At 32.8% G+C, this 10,448-nt stretch overlaps 1 pseudogene; it reads right to left on the bottom strand.

The window, feature by feature from the left end:
• Positions 1-2,022: 2,022 nt before the first annotated feature.
• On the bottom strand, positions 2,023-3,883 carry LOC149882476 (uncharacterized; annotated as a pseudogene).
• Positions 3,884-10,448: the final 6,565 nt, after the last annotated feature.

Here is a 10,448-nt window from a genome sequence, read left to right as displayed (position 1 = left end):
AAGCCGAAATGTCAATACTAAAGCGAGTATAGGCTCAATTCTAGAAAATAGAGAATAAGTCGTGAAATACTTTTCAGAGAATCCTAATTTAATTAGGAATTTGATCAGAGCCTTCCATTTTAATAGTAATGGAAATATTAAGGATAACTTTGATGACTCTGAAGTATTAGGTAATATTGATTTAGGAAGGGCTGATTAACGATCTTGTGCGTGTGCGGCATTAGGGCAAAGAAACTTTTTCATCTGCGCAAGTCTTTAATTTCTTCATCTGCGTGAGTCTTTAGCTCACTCTGGACATCTGTCCGAAAACATTTTTACTAATCCCAATCTTAGGGCTCATGCTACTTCTTCCCTGAGGCGTTTACTGCTCAGTCTTGACCAAGCAACGCAAAACTATTTCCAAATAAGAGAAAAGAAAATCTTGATTACCAAAGCACTTCTTATCTTGAGGATAGGGTTTGTCGTAAAGAATTTTATTGTTCCTTTTTGTTTTTACTCATATTGTATTTCCTAAATACCTTTCAATATATGAAAAAGTGCTGTTTGCAATACGATTATCCTTATTACATTAGAATAGATTAACATACTAACTTGATGGAGAATTTTTGCGCTCACATCAAGAAAATATGAAATTAAGTATAGATAAAAAAACTATCGATGTGAAGTCAAAACGAATGTGATTTTCGAATTTTAGCGGCAAAAAAAACATGAAAAATCTAAATGGGCAAAACCTTTGTTGCACTGCGCCATTTGTGTAATTCTGCAGAAAGTTGTGTTATTTGATTCGACTAATGCGCATTTTCCATTTTCAATTCCGCAGAAAATAAATACTACTTCGTAAAAAAAATCAAGTTTTATAAAAATTTCCATTATTGGAAAAAATTCAATACAAACCGACATTAGTTCCTAAAATTTTTAATGAATATTTTAGGATAATACATTTCTCAAAAACTTTTAACAATATCTAATGGTAAAAATGAATAATTTAATATTATGGTCGAAAAATGACAGTTGTAATTCAACTGATGAGCAACTTGTTCAAGTGTTCAAACTTTGATCCCATCAATTATTGACAATCTTCTTTCTATTAATTTTCGTCGAAATAATTTTTTTTACCTATGGCATGGAAGTGAATATTTCCAATTTTAACATTTGTTTTGAATATGAAACTTTACATTTTTTTGATAGGATTAGAAAAAAACCCCTGACAAAACAATATTTTTTTAAAATTGCCAAAGTTTGGCAATAAATCTCATATAAAACGCAATATTAATGTCAGATTTTCAGTATTTGAACCTAATTAATCTTTAAATTGTTAATTTAAAAAAAAACGTTTTTAAAGTAACAAGCAATTTTAAGATTTGATTTATTTTTTCATAAAAGTTTCTCCGTTTGTCTTCAATACTTCGAGCGGTGGGAGGCAAAAATTTCGCTTCCAGTTTAGTGGCAGCCGCTAACTGAGGCGGACAACTGTAGGAAGCCTTCAAACCACCTAGTCTCCAAAATATCTTCTGAGGGCTACCACCAGTGACCTCCAGAAAGTTCTACCTTCAAAATTGTATCCAACGGCGGCATCCGATTAAGAGGCAGAAGCAACTGTAGGTAGAGGCCAGAACATTCTGCCGGCAAAAAAATTTTAGGGAAGCGGCTGCCAAAAGCTGCAAAAGAAACATGGGGGCGAAAAGATTTCTGCTGTTTATCAACTATGCTTTCAACCAAACAGCTAATTATCTTACAATAAAATCATTTTTAAAAATCAATTTTTATTTAATCAACATACAAAGACATTGATTACATTTAATTGTAGAGAAATTAATTACTTTAAAATGTTGAACAGGAATTAGCTGAAAACCTGATCAGCTAATTATTAGAATAATTAGAACTATTAGAATAATAATATTTTAGAAACAACTGATTTTTAAAAAACTTAAAAGCAAAAACACGAAAAATAATCATTTTATGAACAAACTCATACAATCTTTTAATAGAAATGTGCGGCAATAATTTGGTTTCATATGCGTTTTTAATTGCTTCTTGAGTAACATTTTTTATAAACTACTCTACTTTCTTTAAGGTTGCTGATAAAGTTGAAACAACTTCCTCTGGTTTTGAAAGCAGGGAATTTAACTTTTCTATAGCGGCATTTAAAATTGGTTCCGCTTTTTTATCATGTGACGCTCCTTCAAGTAAATTAAACGTACGTAAGAAATGATGAGGTAAAAGTTTACTTTCAAAAGTCGAAATTAATGTCGCTAGCAACACGTTTAGACACTCCCCAGCATTCTCCTTGCACCACCACGACTGCGCAAAGTTTTCGATAACATTTAGCGTAACAGTTTTAATCAAATATGACGTTACAACTTTGATATCTTTGTTTAATGGCTTCAGATATTTGTAAAACAGACTTTTAAAAATGAAATAAATGTAGTGCTGCCAGAGCGTCCATTGCTGAGTAAGTTCAATCTCAGCAACCGAGAAGGACAGTCGCCAGTCAATAGCACTATGATGAAGTTCTTTACAAACAACGTGTATCCCGTTTGAAACGACATTTTTGATGGTATCCTGCTCGGGCCACTCTCTTTTTCTTTCAGACCACTCTTCTGCAACTTTCGGCCAAAAATGACATTTCAAGCAGAAGACCAAGTCTATCGCAAATCTTGATACATTTTCTAAAAACATTGACAAGTTTTCAGTGCTGTGTTTAAGATCTTCTGTTTCTTTCTAAGCAAAATGAACAGTTTTCATAAATAGTAGCTCCTGCTGTAAGAGCACATCCAAACCGATTAGACATCGTAGGCTTTTTATTTCAGTTTCGAAGTCAAGCAATGTTTGTTCTGCTTTAACCGAGTCTGGTTCATGAAAAAGTGTATTAAAGATTGATAAATAGTTTGCAAATTTTTTCTTTAAAGGAGTTCGAACATTTTCAGTCATTTCCTTTGCGTCAAGTCCTATAAGTTGTCTTAGCATAGCCTATAGTATCTTGACGATGATCACACAAAATATCAGTCAATAAAAAGCATTGTTTCGACCATTCAATTGCTAAAGTTATTTGCACAACTTTTAATTTACCTTCTAATCTTGAAGATAAAAAATTGTCTTGCATCTGTTTAAGCTTTTGTACCGTTTCGTTTGCTAGCAATTCAAATTCAGAAGAACCATTTAGAACTTCGTTGATAACGCGTTTTTCAAAATCTTCAGGGTTGCTTTTACGCTCACCAGTGTAATCACAGTCATTTGAAAATACTATTTTAAATGTTCCTGCAACATCGTTGGACTTCCATTCAGAAACATCTACATGTTGTTTATGACCTCCAATCACTTTCAAAAAATCCGGAGACTGATTAAGATAACAGCTTGCGCAAGATTTTAGAAACTCACTACTAAGGTAGTGCTGTTTAAGATTATTATTATTGAATATGAAAAGTTTCTGAAAGTCATCCTCACTCCTTCTTACACACTCATCTTTTACATCAGAGTCTATTTCAAATACAATATGAACAAATTCTATTTATTTTTGAGACCTGACACATTATGTCAAGTTCTACCTCTCTTTGATAGTCTTCAAGAAACATTCGTGCCAAGTGGGCACCTTCAACAGCGCTACCGCATGGTATGCTTTTTTCTTCATGGGTCAGATATGATTCATCTAAAGCTTGAGTTGAAACGTCAATGTTTTTAAATTCTTTATTTTCTTTGTCTGAAAATGACATTGATGCTGCAAACAGTTCCTTGCAAAGGGAAACTGCTACTGTGTTGGTGATATTTAACCATGCCAAACGATGCTCTTTAAGTTTTTCGGGCGAAATGTGCCTTTCAAACAATTGGACTATGGTATCCATTATTTAAAGATAACTATCTATATTGCTAAATAGAACATTTATTGCAATAAATTATTCAGTAAATACATCATATAAAAGATACTAATGGCAAATTATTTGCTTTGCTACTTTGATTTTCTTGTTGATCAACAAAACCAGTTTTGGTTTCTATAGCTTTTCTTTAACTTACATAATGCAGCACATTAAAGATTTTAAAAAGAAAACTTTAAGTGAACGCTACCCAGTAAACATTGGAACTTTAATTGAGCGCTTCCCAATAAATTCCTTTGACGTCTGGTGGTCGTCTAAAACGTCTATTGTTTACTGGGTAAGTAGAAAAAGTGAATCATACAACATTAAAATATAATAAACAAGAAATATAAAAAAAGCCCATGTCAAATCATTAAAAAATTTGAACTGGTTTTTTAGAATGAAAAATTGGTAAATAACATCTACTATGAACCAAAATGAGTTCGGTGTTACCGTATTTTCGCTAATGAACTTTCATTTAAAAATTTGATCAAGTAAATAAACTCTTTTTGATTGAAATTAAACTCAGTTCTTATTTGTTTTAAAATGGTGTCAGATTTTTTTGTTTTATATAACAATGGCCGTCGATTAGTTATTGCTTTAAATTATATGGTCTAATCAAATATTAGGATGTAGTTACATTATAAAATCGAGTAGAGCGATGAAATTATATTAAAAACGTTTAGAATGAGGTATTCTGATTGAATCAGACAATTTTTCACTGAAGAGGATTTCTATGGTGTTACCATAATAACAATAACAACTTTTTTTTTTTTACAAAACAGTATTTCTTCTTTTGCAGAATTAAAACTAGAAAATGCACTTCAGTCGAACCAAACAACAAACTAAGAAGATTTTTCATTATTTGTTCTGTATTCCGGTGTTGCATTAAATTTTTATTACTACGTCTTTTTTTTTACTCCCCAGTAAAACTCTAATTAAGTTTTTACGGGCATCATGAGGTTTTTACTCCTTGAGTTACACTATACTTTGCAGCATCCTGCAGTTTTCGACCGCGTTGTCATTTGTCAATACTTTTAATCAGACAAAAATGGCGGTTTCTTGAAAAATATTAAAGAAGCGATTCCTTATGTACGATTAGCATTTATCGCTGCATGCTGAATTCGCCGACATTTGTATTTTTTTAAAAGACAAAGTATATCCAAAGACAGCTATTAATAAAAGGTGGTAATAAACCGACACTTCGAAGAAAAACAAAGCTGTTCTTTATTGATAACAGTGAGTTTTATCATCTAGCGATAATCTGGTGATCAGGCAAATAGCTTATGTATTTATGGTTGTTCATTCTACTTTTAATTATGCTATACTACCTATTTTGTAATACCAGTAAAACTTGGGTTTATTTTTATCGAGCGGTGTCATTTTCAACTTAAGAAACTTCAAATTTTTTGAAATTAAAGATGTTTATGCCGATCCAACTATTTAAGCACTAAACTGAACCTCTACCCATTTGTTAAAACGATTTACCGGCACGAACAGAGGTGTTTTAACATCTCGTTTCTGGTAGTTGAATTAAATCAATCATAACCTTCTTCTTGTTTTTTTGTTTTTTTTTGACACGGAAAGGGTTTGCAACGATGGTTTCGCTTGAAGATTCGTTTTTTTGATTTTTGAACGTTGTTAATCGGGTCACGTTTACCTGCGTTTTAATTTCTTTTGACAAACGTTTGAGGAGGTTTGCCTAACTTGCTTTTAAATTGGAGAAACTTTCAAGCGCCCCTCCGACTTTCCAAAATCACGGTTTTCCCGGTCGTGTCCAAAAAACAGACTTTCGGAGATAACCGTTCTGAATGTTCTAGTCTTGAAACTCTCCTCTTCTTTAGCCAATCCAACGTTTTGAATAAAGACACGTGCATGTGCCAATTTCATTAAGAATACGCGGTATACTTTCAAGCTTAAAAATTTTGAGCATACACGTGCCCGACATCAAAGCTTTTTATTGGATGGTCCGCATTTCGAAAATTCCCTTGAGAATTTTCCTTTTTCCAAACATACACAAACAAAACTTGACTACTCGGTATGGGATTTTGTTTTTTGTTTCTTTTTTTTTTGTTTTCTTCCCTATTTTCCCCCTCTTGTCGGCACAAAGCAGAACCAAACAAAACCATCAATTTGCTCTAAACAAAAGGTTTTTTAGTATCAGCACAAAAACAAAAGTTCTCTGTCCCTACAAACACTTGCTCCTCTGTCCAAAAGAAGTCTCTTTTTGAAATTGATCTTGCCTGAATGCATTCAAAGCGACGACTCTCGAAAAGGTCTCCTTGTGCCTTTTGTCTCATTGATTTTTATCCCTAGTATTGCTATAACTTTTGTTGTTGTTATTGCCATTACCTTATATATCACTTTGTTGTTGTTGTTGTTTTTATTGTTACTATACTTCTAAAAACAGTTTTTACTATTGCTGTAATATTTGCTCGATGTTATTAGAAACACTGTCGTTACTGCTATTGATATTTCCGTTGTTGTAATCACCCACATTGCATTTTATCAAGCATGTCTTTTTCTCTGAATCAGAATTGTTGTTGCTGTAAAAGTTATTATTGTTATACTTACAATAAAAGTTAATTCTATTGTAGTTATACTTGTTAACTTAAATCATCGCAAATAAAAACGTAAAAATGTCTTCATCAGAAGAAAAACTGTTACTATTTCTCCAAATTCTAAAGGAAAATTTGCCGAACGAGAGTGACTTATAGGTCAAAAATAGAAGCAGAGCTGCACTAGTTAAAGCATATGGATCCGTTAACAGGGTTTTACCTCGCTATGGTACCAAGAAGAGGGATGTTGTTAGTTGTCCGATGCAACTTTGAATACACAAATAGACATTTAAGAAAAAAAAATCACTCTTGGACTTTGGATGAAGTTTTCATCTTTGTTTCTGCAAAGATAAGAAAGTTTTAGCATTCTCAACTTGAACTCAAAACCGGCTGTTCAAAACCTTATCCCTGTTTAGAATTTTGCAAATAATATGACCGACCTAACAGACAGTTGAAAGAGACTCATCGCTACGATTCGAACTTGATGCAACAAAAAATTGCAGAGACAAAACAGTTTGACAAAGAGAAGCTCTATATGCCTCAATTACACGATCTGCCTTCTTTGGTATTAACCCAGTAGCTGAAGAAGCATCTACGTCAGTGTGAATATTTACTCCTTTGCCTTCCTTCTTTTTTACCCTTAAGTTCTTTCTGATCTTCTTTTAAGCTTGCTCTTCCATTGTCCAACAGAAAAGTTACTGGTGGCTAGTTCGTTAATGGCTCTTGTATAAAAAAAAATGCAAATTTGTTGAAAACAAAGAATTGAAAAGTTAACTCTTTAAAGCACTTGCTTTCCTTGGTCTTAACTGATTGTATGAAACGCGTGTTTCAACTGGATAAAGATGCTTCCATTTTTATTATAAATCAGCAGATAAACTCTTCCAAGATTTTGAAAAGTGGTTTGCGGTAGTAAACATAAATACTTTTTGAAAAGAGAAGAGCTGCAAAATGCCGTTGTATAAATACTTGTTGTAACTGCAGACTGACACCTCACTTAAATATCTTTATCATTTCCAATGTTTTTTCCTTCCGCTTTAAAAACATTCAGCTCTGTTATAAGCTAGGTGAACTTGACTAAACAAAAGTGCTGTCTTGTCACAAGTTGTCTGACCGCCTCATCACTATTTGTTATCTGTTTTGTTTTAGCCAAGCATGAAACTTTTGTTTTCGCTTTCTCGTGAGGCCATTGGTTTTTCTTCAAAGTTGGCGAGTTGCAAAAATCCAACGTTTGCACTGAAAAGTTGATGAGTCGCAAAAAGTCAGTAAGCCCTTTTTTAAGCATTAAAGACTACATGGCTCCTGAGAAGAGTGAGTGTGGATATTGCATAGTGTAAGAGCGGTACAAAACAGCATACAAATATGGAGCGAAAAACATTCTATTACCAAACGACTTGAAAGTATTGAATGATTTTTATTTGTAGAGATACGGAGACCTTCTTGTTAATGACTCTCACTTCATGGCTGCTGAATCTAAAACAGTTTTGGAGCTAAACAACTGCTACAGGCTCCTTTTTCCTTCATATCGAGTCAACAATGACGAATGTGTGATGCCTAGAAGAACTAGACTGCCTATTTACCAGTTGGGTTCTTCTGGTATCACATCTTGCCTGACATCTTTCTTCAGAAATGAATTCATCTGCAATAGGGAGGAAAACTTCTCATTTAAATTCCGTGTTGAATTGCAAGATTCAAGGCTCCTACAGAAATATGACTTTAATGGCTGTCCAGAAGTAACATAACTGGAGATTCACGAGAATAGTTAGAATGTTTAACAAAATGTTTAATCCATTCCATAAAAATGTCTGAATTTATCAACTAGAAGGATTTACAAATCCAACACATCCAGGAGGACCTCTCTTTATCATATAATCATGAAATTTCATCCTAGGGAAAATAAATAGTGGAGGAATTGAATTTCCTATGGCATTTGAAGCACACATGCAGTTACTACTGTTTCTTGTTTTGCAGATGTGATTCTTCCAACTTGTTTACTACCTCTACCTGCTAAAACTTTTGCTGGCTTTTGTACCGTTGCTAAACCAATTTCGTAAACATTACATATACAGTTAGGATTACATTTATATCGTTTTGTTACTGTTTTAAGATTTTGAAAAATTTAACCTACAGTGTATTTGTAAAGAGCATTTTTTAGAGCAAAGCTAGTTACTTCTGGTGTTCGTAGCGATAACTCTGGTTGTCTCATAAAACTTTGCAACAAATGAATGGCTGCAACTTTCATTTTGATTCATGATAGTCATATTGCTTTTTAAAGCAAATTCATATACCAATTAAAAGTTAAAAGATCATAGTTCATTTTTGTTGCAAGTAGTAAATAACTTGATAAACTTTTTTCATCTTCTGCTGCAAAAACTTGTTTATTGTCGAAGTTAGGTTTGAAAGATTCATTTGGATTGAGCTTATTTTTACGACAATATCTTTTTAACTCGCGTGCTTCAACATTCAATGGTTTTCCTTCTAAAACTTCATCAACAGCTGCTTTGATTGTTTCACTTTGTAGTACAACTCAATCAATGTGCCCCAAAAGGTATAGTTAACATATTAATGACAATATCTTTTATGCATTTGTAGGCAAATAAAAAATATATACTCTATGATCGAACATAAACACCTAACATAAAAGTAAAAACTAAAAGATCATAATGTCACAACGATCAATGCGCCCCATCTCTCCCACAGTTTTTAAGTTACAACTAAATAAATCTTGAAGCCGTCTTGAGTTTATCGTCTTCATCTCTTTAAATAGTTTTGTGCAAAACATATTTTCAACGGACAATGATGACCATTTTTTAAGCCGTCTTTAAGACTTCTTATGTGTACTTGGTTATCTTCAGTAAACCGCCTTGAAAAAAGAGTCTATAGTCCATCTATAGCAAGACGTGTTTAAACTTTCTGATGGCATTAAACTACCTTGAATAAGACTTTTGATTTTGGAGGTTCAAGATGCTGTTTTCAACTCCTCATTCAAACCAAGCCCACTCGTTAACATTTTACCCTCCTCTTCCTCTTTCTTCTTTTCTCCTTCCTTCCTTCTCTTCTTCATATTCCTCTCCATCTTTTTCTTCCTCTTATTTCTTTTCCTTTTCCTTCCTCCCCCAAAATCATATCGACGCTAGATCCACAATATTCTTATCAGTATGTATGCATGGCTAGCTTGGCTTTCAATCGCCCTAAGGTTTTGTAAGCTGTGAGTATGTTATGTACTTTTATTGCCATCGGTTTTATTCCTGTTTCTATTTAAAATCAAGTTGCTGTCATAGTATCCATTTTTGTAATTGTTTCAAAAACTCGTTTTCAAACATTAAAATACTGCTTTTAAAACTTCATTCTAATAAATAATCCCAATCATCAAAACTATTCTCTCCTCATACTTCTCCTCCTTCCCTCCCCTCCCCTTCCCCCGATGCTAAAACAAGAATCTGAAAGGTACATTTGTTTAAATCTGATGGACACTCGATCCACATCATTTTAATAAATAAATAGATATGACCAGCTCAAATTTCTATTGCCCTAAGATTTTTTAAGCTGTTATTATGATATATACACTCTAAGTACTGTTTGTTGTATCCTCCAGGAACTGTTACATTTGCGTAGACTATCTTCAGGACGACTTGAATTTACGACTTCTTATCGGTGTGTAAAAATATATTGAAGCTTGTAGTTTTAGAGTAAAAACCTTTAATATTGATAAGTATTGTATTAGTTTGATATTTATAATATCTTTAGCTAAAAGGATCACTTTCAAGATCCTATAATATTGATTGCACTACTTCTGTTATTTAAATTCAACAGCGTTATTACCTATTTCATTATTCTTTAAAAATTTCGCATTTCAAAAACCCATACCTTAAACAAACAATAAAAATCAAGAACTCAAAAAACTCCATGCGAAAATAAATTGACACAAAAATAGTCTCAACAAATTGAAAAATTAAATTAAAAAAGAAAAAACTGGCCAAAAACACATCGTTAAAACCAATTATTAATATAACAATCCCAGAGCAAAGAAAAGACATCTTAAATA

Source organism: Hydra viridissima, unplaced genomic scaffold (genome assembly GCF_058129835.1).
Source record: "Hydra viridissima isolate aposymbiotic clone 2 unplaced genomic scaffold, HvirCarnegie_v1 scaffold_10, whole genome shotgun sequence".
NCBI classification, from domain to species: Eukaryota; Metazoa; Cnidaria; class Hydrozoa; order Anthoathecata; family Hydridae; genus Hydra; species Hydra viridissima.
Note: the sequence above shows the minus strand (reverse complement) of the source record. Positions and strands in the feature narration are given on the sequence as shown.